This window comes from Diadema antillarum, unplaced genomic scaffold, assembly GCF_040938485.1.
Source record: "Diadema antillarum isolate AM-2024a unplaced genomic scaffold, OU_Dant_1.0 seq00000781_RagTag, whole genome shotgun sequence".
Taxonomy (NCBI): Eukaryota; Metazoa; Echinodermata; class Echinoidea; order Diadematoida; family Diadematidae; genus Diadema; species Diadema antillarum.
The window spans coordinates 919,061-929,241 of NW_027271669.1; positions in this window are offsets into that span (position 1 = coordinate 919,061).

A 10,181-nucleotide genomic window follows, 5' to 3' on the forward strand; every position below is an offset into this window, starting at 1 on the left:
ATTCAGTTGATATTGAATAATATATCATTCCTTATAGTATAGTTCAGGTCTTATGTTCACTTTCTTTCAACCATATCCTTCTCTTATGGAAAAACAAAATGTTTGGTCTTGTAGATACTGGAAGATGTTCTTTTGTTATAAGTTAAGTATGGAATTGTGTAGTTGATTACCAAAATAGGATCAGAAAAGTCATAAAGTTACAATGAGAAATATGCAATGTGTTTCAACTGGATAAATAATCACTGTTAATTATTGTTTGATCCTTGATTATGGACATGCTTTTTCTGCGCTGAAAATCTGCTACACACAAAAATATTTTGAGGACTTTGTGATGTAAGAACAAAAGTTTGCTTTTGAAATACATATATACAGGGTAACATCTTTCCATGTGAACTATTGGTTAAGAGGATTTTATTGTCCCCGCCGAACGAGTTCGAGCAGGGGACTATGAAACGGGCTCCGTACGTGTGTGTGTCCGTCCGTCCGTGTGTCCGTCCGTGTGTCCGTCCGTGTGTCCGTGTGTGATCAAAATCTTCAATTTGCTACTTCTCTGTCATTTATGAGCCAATTTTGATTCTGTTTGCTTTATATGATAGCACTACATGGGAGCTTTGAAACTTCTACACAGAATTTCAGTCGTGACCTTTGACCTTGACCTTTGACCTATATTGTACATTTTGCTACAAAATGCTACTCCTACGCCATTTCTAACCCGATTTCGATTCCGTTTGCTTTATATGATGGCACTAGGTGAGGGCTTCAAAACTTCTACACAGAATTTTGACCTTTGACTTCTTTGACCTTTGACCTTGATTTTTGACCTACTGTATATTGTACATTTTGCTACAAAATGCTACTCCTTCGCCATTTCTAACCCGATTTCGATTCCGTTTGCTTTATGTGATGGCACTAGGTGAGGGCTTCAAAACTTGTACACAGAATTTTGACCTTTGCCTTCTTTGACCTTTGACCTTGATTTTTGACCTATATTGTACATTTTGCTACAAAATGCTACTCCTTCGCCATTTCTAACCCGATTTCGATTCCGTTTGCTTTATGTGATGGCACTAGGTGAGGGCTTCAAAACTTCTACACAGAATTTTGACCTTTGCCTTCTTTGACCTTTGACCTTGATTTTTGACCTGTATTGTACATTGGCTACAAAATGCTACTCCTTCGCCATTTCTAACCCGATTTCGATTCCGTTTGCTTTATGTGATGGCACTAGGTGAGGGCTTCAAAACTTTACACAGAATTTTGACCTTTGCCTTCTTTGACCTTTGACCTTGATTTTTGACCTGTATTGTACATTGGCTATAAAATGCTACTCCTTCGCCATTTCTAACCCGATTTCGATTCCGTTTGCTTTATGTGATGGCACTAGGTGAGGGCTTCAAAACTTTTACACAGAATTTTGACCTTTGACTTCTTTGACCTTTGACCTTGATTTTTTACCTATATTGCACATTTTGCTACAAAATGCTACTTCCGGCGGGGACATATATTACGCACTGCGTAATTTCTACTTTTCCTTGTTTGTATTGATGCCAGTAATGATACCACTATTCAATAGTACATTGTACACAAAGACAAATAATGTTTTTATCAATGTCAGAAGCAAAAGTTTGAAGCAGTCTATTTCTACTGAGTAGAAAATGCTGATACAGCATTGTGATATAGCAAAACGTCTGATATGATGAGAATAAACTTGAGAATGATGAGAATAATGTTATCACATTATGGTATCCGAGGAAAGGCCTTGGAGTGGTTCAGGAGTTGCCTTTCTAGCCGAAAGCAATTTGTGTATGTTAACGGACATACATCAGTCATGCAAAATGTCAATTGTGGAGTGCCTCAAGGAAGTTCGCTTGGCCCTCTTTTATTTATCCTTTACATTAACGGCATGCCGAATTCATCAAGTATTCTTTCCTTTCTATTATTTGCTGATGATTCTAATGTTTTTTTATCACATTCTGATCCTAACATGTTAATCGATGTTTTAAATGTTGAATTGGATAAATTACTTCAATGGATAAGAGCAAATAAATTGTCAATAAATATCAAAAAAACTAAATGTATGATTTTTAGTAACTCTTTGGAAAATGTACCAAGGAATGTTTATCTGAATGACACAGTTATTGAAGAAGTCTTTTCAATCAAATTTTTAGGTTTGATTATTGACCGTAAACTCACTTGGAATTTACATATTGATTCCATAAGCCGTATTTTTTCAAGAAATATAGGTGTTATAAATAAAGTTAAATTCTATTTACCCAAAAACGCTCTTTTAATGTTATATTCATCTTTGATTTTACCTTATTTGAATTATGGTATACTCGCCTAAGGAAACACACATTCTTCTCATTTGGAAAGACTACTTTTGTTACAGAAGAAAGCTCTTCGTATTATTTGCAATGATTCATGGAGAAGTCACATTGATGTCTTATTTCAAGAAAACAAAATCGTAAAGGTAAAGGATTTGTATTTTCTACACCTCGGACAATTCATGTACAAACTTATCAATAATTCTCTCCCATTTGTGTTTGAGTCCATGTTCACTAAAAATAGAACTGTTCATCTGTATCCTACCCGGCAATCCAACTCATTTCATTTGCCATTAACTAGGACTATGTTTGCTAAATCTATATTTTCTTTTACTGGCCCCAAATTCTGGAACTCTCTCGATGATAGTATGAAACAAGTTCTAAGTTTAAATACATTTACATTCAAATTGAAGAAGTTGTTCATAAATTCCTATATAGTTGAATGAGTTTTATTTTAGATACCCTTAATTTTGAGCTTCCTTTTTTTATTCGTTATACTCATTCTTTTCTTTAATCTATTCCTTCCTACATTATGTACATATACCTCGGCGATCCATCGCACCATGTGCCTCGCGTGTGCTGGTATAGACCCTTCGTCTCTTCTCCTTTCTCGCCTTTTCCTGTCCTCTTGTCTCTTTCTGTTTCTTCCTTCAAAATAATTTCCTCTTTTCCTCCTTTTCCTTCACTGTGTTTTGTTTTTTCTCTCTCTATCTTTCTCTTTACAAGAGAGGTTGCTTGTGTTTGTTTGTTTATTTATTTATTTGTATAGGACTGTATGTGTTGTGCACCGTTTATGTCCAGCTAATTGCCTTTCGATGCTATTTAGTCTTTTTGTCCACGAGGAGACTGCAAAATACAAGCTTAGCTTTTTAGCATGTCTCCTCCATTTCCTGCAACTTTAGTTTTGATTCAATATTCTCTTGCTTTTTTTTTTCATGCGTAGTATTGTTAACTTCACGTATTTTTCTTTGTTACTACATTGTATTGATGTTGTGTTATTTTGTGTATGAAAATGTTGTTGGAAATGAAATAAATGAAATGAAATGAAACTTGTTGGTGCAATGACATATACATTAACTATTTTGATATGTTTTCCCAGTATTGCTCTTTGTTACAGTTAAAGAACCTTGATGTGATAAATGAAATTTCCTGATCCCGATTGAATTTCCAATAAAGATCATGATTTGTATGGTTAGAGACAAGCTTACAATAATATCCAATAACCAAGAAATGATAATGACATTGTAAAGTTGAACACAGCTTTAACCTCATCAAGATCATGACCAGTAAATGTAATTGTATATGTACATATATATATATATATATATATATATATATATATTATAAATACATATATATATATATACAGATAGTGTACCTGTGTATTCATTATAAAGTTACAAGACAGTGTAGATATATATATACACTTGTAACTGTTTATACTGAATATACAGTCGTATATATATGTATAAATATATATATATATATATATATATATATATATACATTGTATTATGTATGCATCTATATTATTAAGATACAAACATGTTTGTAAAATAGGAATAAAATAACATTTGAATTTTAATAATGTAGTGATATCTGTTTTTGTTCAATGGTACAAAGTAATTGCGAATTACAACTTTATCGTGTAGGATAAGGGTGAAATTCATTGTTTCTTAACATGGTAAATGCACAGGAGAGATGTATGTACACTGTTTATATACACATGATGCACTATGTGATACTCTGAGGTACCGTCATAACCCAGGTACGGCGTTATATGGCACCATCTCGTGTTCATAAGATGTAAATACACACCATCATGGAGATCAAAATTTAGCAGTCGCGGTGATAATGATCCCATTGCCAATTTAGGACTGTTATGGAGATTTTGATGGTGATTAAATGGATAAATATACATTTTTATGACTTTGTCCAAACATGTTGTAGTGTGTTTGGTGAGTGCTGATGTTATGCTTCTGCACTGCTGAGCTCGTTGTTGCAATGAAATAAAGCACTAGAAATTACTTTCACTCATTTTACGTAATCCAAGGTACAGCGATCAGAAAAAAAAATCGACAAAACTGCTGAATTCAATTTGGTACCCCAGGCTGAATATGTATATGCATATATATATGTATGTATATATATATATATATATATATATCCATATATATGCATATATATGTATATATATCCATATATTATATATATATATGTATATATATATATATATATATATATGCATATATATATATATATATATATATATAGACTGCGAGAAGGGGTCTCGACCATTTACAGCACCAGTGTAGCTCCTTCATTATTTATATTCAGTGCGAGAATCGTTATATACAGCCCTGATGAAGGTCCTAACGAGACCGAAAGCTCGGCAATAAACACGCACGTTGATCGATTAGCTACGTCCACGATTGCTCTTCTTCTCGCACAGTATATACATATATATATATATATATATATATATATATACATGTATATACATATATATGATATATATATACACACTAAGAAATCAGGGTTCAAAATTGAACCTCTAGGCGTGATGCAATAGCAGCACCCCTTTTCCCTCAAAATTTGAACCCCTGTCTAGGGTTCAATTTTGAACCCCATAAAAATGAACCCTCTGAATTCAAAACTGAACCTCAAGGTTTATTTTTTATGGGGTTCAAAATTGAAAAATTGAAAATTGAAAATTGAAAATCATAAAAATGAACCCTCTGAGTTCAAAACTGAACCTCAAGGTTTATTTTTTTTGCACCCAGGCAGGTTAAAAATTGAACCTCTGAAGGATACATTGTTCAACCTCAAGGTTGTAAAAAGGTTCATTCTTCCACCCAAAAGGGTTGATTCTTGAACTTTTCAGATATCAAAATTGAACCCTTTGCGGTGCATCTACGCTCCCTGGTTTTTATTTTTTCCTCCTTAATGGGTTACATATATACTTTATAAAGTCATAAAGTATATATGTAACCCATTAAGGAGGAAAAAATAAAAACCAGGGAGCGTAGATGCACCGCAAAGGGTTCAATTTAGAATACATGCATGTATTAAATAGACATATATATATATACAATATTACATACAATATGTATATATATTATATATATTATATATCCTGCTGAAATAATGGAGATGTTCAAGCTTAAAGTACAGCACAGTGTTCAGAGTTGTTCAATCAAACCCATACTTCTTAGCAATGCCAACACATACTCCTTAACAATGCCACCACCAATTCATTGTACATGCTGCTCATACTTCATGTTTGGTACACACTTTGCACAGAGAAATTAAAACATATCTGCATCACAGATGATTACATTTCATGTTTGTTTAATAAAGTCTTGGGATGATAAAAAACGAGGAAAATTAAATAAAGAGAAATTCCCCATTTTCGTACATTATCTAAGTACAGTTCATCATTTGGTAGATACAAACTTGTCACTTTCATTTGTCAAGATGGATGCATTTTTGCATTCACACAAAAATGCACATGTATTAATTTCATAGGCTAGGTTTTCATCATTCAAAACAAAGAATTAAGTCAAATCAAGATTTTGCATTACAATGTAATACATGTACAATTAAGAAAGGTAAATACAATACGTGTACATAATATATACTCATATAGTAATGGAATACAATGTATATTTAAATTTTGTAAATAAGGGAAAACAATATTCCCTGATGAAAAAAAAAAATGTATCAAACATCTGTCATTATATTATCATTACATCATTTAAATTCCCTATAAGAATTTCTTTATGACAAAAAATAAACCTAAAAATCTCTCCCAGCAGAAAAAAAATGAAACATTTGCAATCCATGTGCGTTGTGCAAAAAGAACACTTTTATCATCTAAAGAAAGCAGAGCTGTTAATTCCAGATGTTGCATTTGCAAGCAGTTACAACACAGTGAATTCAGGTAAAAAAATAAAACAGTTGAATAAAAGGTATACATGTACATTACAAAACCTTCATGGTTAGTTTCCACATGCATAGAAGGAAACAAAATGGCCACAGTACTTTCCAGCTACATGTATATATGCAAATGAACGAAAATACTTCATAAATTAAAGATTAATATCTGGAGACCTTCAAAAAAGAAGGATCATTGACAAGTAATCAAAGCACAGTACACAAATATTGGTAGGATTTCCGTGAACACATCTTTACATGGCTAATGTTTACATACTATAATTGTAAAGGTTAGTATCCTCACCTGTTACATAACAGAAGGAAAAGAAGGATACCAAGTTTGCTGAAACTGCAATAAAATGAATAATCAACACCACTAATACACACACACATGCAAATTGTGACAAGCAAAAAAGGAAAAAGGACCCCCCCCCCCCTCCTTCCTCTACCAGCATCCAATTAACCCAAATATGGGGATATGTCTATTCCATCGATATAGGGATGGCATTTGTAACTAGAATCACATTGTACGAGATATGATAGAAGAGAGAGGAACACTCAGAGATAATAGTAGGATAGCATAGGCAGGATAGGAGAGGCATAAAACAGGAAGGTACAGGAATTGTCCAGCTTTATACAGAAAGCTTGAATGATACCACTGTACTACAGTGTAATTCTCAGTGCTGGCTCAAGGCTAAAATTCATCTTCCACCCAAAACATCAAAATGCAGCTTATATTCATAAGCAAGAATGACAAGAAAACCAAACTACTCTAGCTGCAAGAATTTCTATAACAACCTCGAGGATGATAGTACAGTACAAAGTGTCAGCATACAAAACAATACATTTTTTTTTAGTGTTTTAGTCATTTAGGCAGAGGATGATACACAATGCAAAGCAGATACAAGTATTAACTCATCACGATACAAGTAGCCACAGGGTTGTAGCTCTACAGTGATTTCTTTAAAATCATTCGATGAAGTGTTCTTCACAATACAATATTACCTGCCAGTATACTACACTGATTTTATGAAGACTGTTTCAGACTGTAGTTGATTGCCCTGGACAAAGGTTTCATCATGGATGCATCTGTAGAACTGAGTGAAGTTGTAGCGATTCATTCCACGAAGACAGCTGAAGAAGGTGCCTCAGTCATGCAGAATACCTGGGGGAAAACAACAACAACAACAAAAGTGTTACACTCTCCTCTGTATAGTGATGCAAAAATGTACAATATATCATACATTTATTGAGAAGATTAATTTCTGGGAGGAAGGAAAACACCAAATTGAACATTTCTATGGGTTGCACTTTCCTGACAAATCACAAGTACAACACACTCTACACACCCTCTTAAGCTTAAATTTGATTGTAGGGTAACAATCTCAAAACAATGCTATACTACATGTACAATGTAATTCTAGAACTTTAATAGACCATACACTCTACACTGAAAATTTGAAAATGCTCTGCCATCTGGATGAAATATATACCAATGAAGAACAGGTGAAGTCAAAATTACTTGTGAGGGCCATCAACCCTCTCCATTAAAAAGGTCATACTGATCATGTACAGAGTTTTCACATTCAATGCAAAAATGCTGATTAACCTTGAACTGGGAACAACTGTTGATTGAGAGAAGAGAGATGACCAGTCCAGTCGTATACTAGTACTGGGACAAACGTCTTGTCCAGGATCATCCTCCTTTTATGTTGATGCAGTGACTGCATCAGCAATTCGGTACGGCGTATTTGGCCCAGTATACACTGGACTCCTGTTACAATGAGGTCCTCAGGGCCTACAGTTTTCTTTCGTTTTATCAAAGTTTTGTTGCAACCAAACAAGTAAACAATAAAGCAACCAAACAAGTAAACAATAAAGCAACAAATGTAGAGCCAATAACATTATGGCCTCAATTTCAATTTTGTTGTAACGTTATTTATCAGAACAGGAGTGCACTGTGTGTATGTATAAAGACTGATGCATCAAAGAGTTCCATAAATAATACATCTGAACATACAATGCAAAAAAAAAAAAAAATGAGACACAGCAGTCTCGTGATAAACTCACAGTATTGTTCTTTGGCAGATCCAGTACAGGTCAGTTGCAGGTTAGGTGGCAGCGACATATGGCAGCAGACTTTTCCGGACTTTGCGAAATGTTGGCAAGGTTTCTTTCTTCCTTGGCGTTGTAGTGTTGCGATTCCTGCGTTAAATCTATTAAGCACATGTACAAAAGTAAACCGAATACATGGTATGTCATCTTTGATAATCCAACTAAAAAACAACAGTAATGTAGAACTGTGCACGAAAGAATTGGATGCTATATACATGGCCACAGGAACCAGGGGGACTCGGGCCCCTAATTTTTCGGCACAATACAAAGGAAAACATTATAATTGTCCCCACTTCGGGTCCCCATCCCCCCACCCCCAACTTTCTTTACCCGAAAGTGTGTAAGTGGCACTAGAAAGAAATACATGTAGATAAAAACCTGGAAGTGTGAGCACCATAAGGATCTGTATTTGCGCTGAATACTTTTTTGTTTTGTTTTGTTTTTTGCCTGTAAGCTGAAACCTGGAAGTGTCACCAGAAGTTGCATTCAAGGCCTTTTTTCTTTGCTTGTTAGCTCATGAAACTAGGAAGTGCCCCCCCCCCACTTTTGAAAACCTTCCGCCAACAGTGATACAAAGACTCTGCATGGCATACTGCAATTAATCTTACAAGATTAACCATTCGATCTTTGCAACTCTTACAGATAATTAATGCTGCATTTGCAACATTCATAAGAAAACAGTTTTTATATCAAAGGGAGCAAAAGTGCATTTTCATGGCCTGCAGAGAAAACTCACCTTTGCCTTGGTGTCACAAGTAGAGAAGAAGCTTTGACATCAGGTTTCATACCGAGAATACTCCCAGGGAGTAGGATGCAGTTCAGCGCAGCATAGTCCATAATGAAACAAACAACATCCTTCATTTGCTGTAAGGACAAGGATGCTTCAAACACCTTTGACCTGAAGAAAGAAAGAAAGAAAGGGGAAAAAGAAAGAAACTTGCAATGGTAACACAGAAATTTGAATTTATATTGAACTGTTCATGTGCAGTAGGCCCTATAACAAATCTGCAGGTAACAGTGCCTTCAATGCGATACAAAGCATAAGGGTCTGAGTAACGTACATTTGTTGTACCGGTACGGGTACCAATTGTAACCTCAAATTTACCACCACCCACCAGTTTAATGTGTAGATGAATGATGTCTGCACAGCGCATGGTGATGTCCATAGGCTATTATATAGATTGCCCACACTTAATACAATGTACTAGTCTGCTACATGACGTACAACGCTGCTGGCAACTTGTATTTTCACTTCGAAATCAGTATAATCATGATCGACTGTTGTTCACCATGTCCATAGATATAAAGTTTGGGCCATAAAGTTTATACATGTACTGTAGATCTACTTGAAATATCTTTTTTTTTTTTTTTCTTTTCTTTTTTGATAATTAGTACCGGTATCATCAGCTTCACACCCTTGCCACACTGACACAGCTAGTCGGCCACTATATACGGTACAAGAAACTTTATTATACCAGTATAGGATTTTACTGTACTCAGTCTGCACTACTGTGGTACTTGGTACTGACTGCGGCACTGTGCAACCAAACCCAAGTAAGAAGGAATTTCTTTCACACTGATGATTACTAGCTGTACCTCCTCTGCCTTAGTACAGTTTGATGCACATTCTCTCATTCAGTGTTTCAATCACCGGTATCCGTATCATGTGTGTCACCGCCGACCGCGACTCTCACACAGCTTATTATGCAGACTGTATCAGGGGCATGCAGATATGACTAGTGACAGTGCGCGATCGATTCTTAGTCCCATACACAGTTGTACACTGTGGGAGCCCGAACGCTTCGA